The 1,248-nt window shown below is 38.1% G+C and overlaps 1 pseudogene across 1 annotated transcript; it reads left to right on the top strand.

Moving 5' to 3' along the window:
* The first annotated feature begins 266 nt into the window (after positions 1 to 266).
* Positions 267 to 1,029, top strand: LOC311619278 (small ribosomal subunit protein eS6-like; annotated as a pseudogene). Its single transcript has one exon. The product of its transcript is annotated as a small ribosomal subunit protein eS6-like (transcript).
* The last annotated feature ends 219 nt before the right edge of the window (positions 1,030 to 1,248 follow it).

The following is a 1,248-nucleotide window of genomic DNA, read 5'->3' as shown; positions in this document are numbered from 1 at the left end:
TAAATTGAGGAAAATAATAAATAAGATTTGGGAATAGCTTGAAAAAATTCATAACATAGAAAGTACAAAGTAGAAATGTTATCAAATGCAATAAAACATTTTATTACAATCTCAGTGCTTACGTTTATATGCAACTTAAACATAGCTGAAACATAATTTCAATTATTAGTAAAAATATAGGAAAGTGAAATTAAGAAAGGAGAGGCAAAATAATATGCTGGAGAGTAGGATTAAGAGACATAAAAGTCTTTTTTTTTTGTGGAGCCTTGGAAGCTATCGGCTGCTCCAGGATGAAGCTCAGCATCTCTTTCCTAGCTACTGGCTGCCAGAAACTCATTGAAGTGGATGATGAACGCAAACTTTGTACCTTTTGTGAGAAGCATATGGCCACAGACTTTGCTGCTGATGCTCTGGGTGAAGAATGGAAAGGTTATATGGTTCGAATCAGTGGTGGGAACAACAAACAAGGTTTCCCCATGAAGCAGGGTATATTGACCCATGGCCAAGTCCACCTGTTGCTAGGTAAGGGGTATGCTGTTATAGACCAAGGAGAACTGGGGAGAGAAAAATGCAAATTTGTTCATGGTTGCATTGTGGAGCCAATCTCAGTGTTCTCAACTTGGTCATTGTGAAAAAAGGAGGAGAAAGATAATCCTGGTCTCACTGATACCCCTGTGCCTGGGGCCCAAAAGAGCTAGCAGAATCCGCAAACTTTGCAATCTCTCTAAAAAAGCTGATGTCCACAAATATGTTGTGAGAAAGCCCCTAGTGAGAGAAGGTAGGAAACTTAGGACTAAAGCACCCAAGATTCAGCATCTTGTTATCCACGTGTTCTACAACACAGGCACAGGCATATTGCTCTGAAGAAACAACGTACTAAGAAAAATAAGGATGAGGCCACAGAATATGCTACACTTTTGGCTGAGAATGAAGAAGGCCAAAGAAAAACGCCAGGAACAGATTGCCCAGAGACATAGACTATCGTCTCTGAAAGCTTCTACCTCTAAGTCTGAGTCCAGTCAAAAATGAGATTTTGTAACTAACAATAAAGAAGAACAAATAAAAAATTAAAAAAAACAAAAAAACAAGAGAGACATAGATGACAGAAAAGTGTAACATACATACATGTGGGCTCCTAGATCAAAGTATGCAAATAGTAGACACTCAAAAATTAGGTTATTTGTCTTTCTCTTTCTGACATTTCACTTAGCTTAATACCCTATAGGTTCATCCATGTTGTCACAAATG

This window comes from Pipistrellus hanaki, assembly GCF_964339955.1.
Source record: "Pipistrellus hanaki genome assembly, chromosome: 1".
Lineage (NCBI taxonomy): Eukaryota > Metazoa > Chordata > Mammalia > Chiroptera > Vespertilionidae > Pipistrellus > Pipistrellus hanaki.
The sequence above is the reverse complement of the archived record's forward strand: the minus strand, read 5'-3'. Positions and strand labels throughout refer to the sequence as shown.